The following is a 672-nucleotide window of genomic DNA, read 5'->3' on the forward strand; positions in this document are numbered from 1 at the left end:
GGGGGGGGGGGAGCCACAGCTCATTGAGGAGGGGGAGAAGGGGGCAGCCCCTGCCTCTGCGTGCACCCCAGAAAGGCATGGGGTGGGGCATATGCCTGTGTGTGTTCACAGGGCAGGGTGGGTGGGCTGTAGCTGCAGTCTGGAGTTACTGCTGTGCCGGGCTCTTCTTGGTGGGAGCTGGGCTCGGGGTGGGGGCTACAGAGGGGGCTGCAGCCACACCAAATTTTGCCGTAGCCCACCCCCAACAGCCCTGCTCCCAGCACCGCCATTGCCCACCCAGCACAGCCCTGGCTCTTCCCAGCCCTCCACAGTCCCTGCCCTGAGCCCAGCCCCCACTGATAAAAGCCCAGTACAGCCCCAGCTCCAGCCCGCAGCTGCAGCCCATCCACCCCACCCCACCCCTATGCCCTCCTGGGGTACAATAAGCAATGGGAGCTGCCGCTCCGCAAGAAGCCATGGCTCCATCCTGCACCTCACCCTGCCCCAGCATCTGCCCCTGCCCCCTCCCCCACTGTGGGGAGGGGGCATTGATCTGCCCCCCTCCCCACACCCTTTCCTTCCCCCCTCAATGTACTTAAGAGTTGCATACAGCTGTATCGGAAATCAAATCAGTATCAGGCATTATGACTCCTTAAAAAATGGCTATTGGCATCAGCCCCCAAAATCTCTATC

This window comes from Alligator sinensis, unplaced genomic scaffold, assembly GCF_000455745.1.
Source record: "Alligator sinensis unplaced genomic scaffold, ASM45574v1 scaffold784_1, whole genome shotgun sequence".
NCBI lineage: Eukaryota > Metazoa > Chordata > Crocodylia > Alligatoridae > Alligator > Alligator sinensis.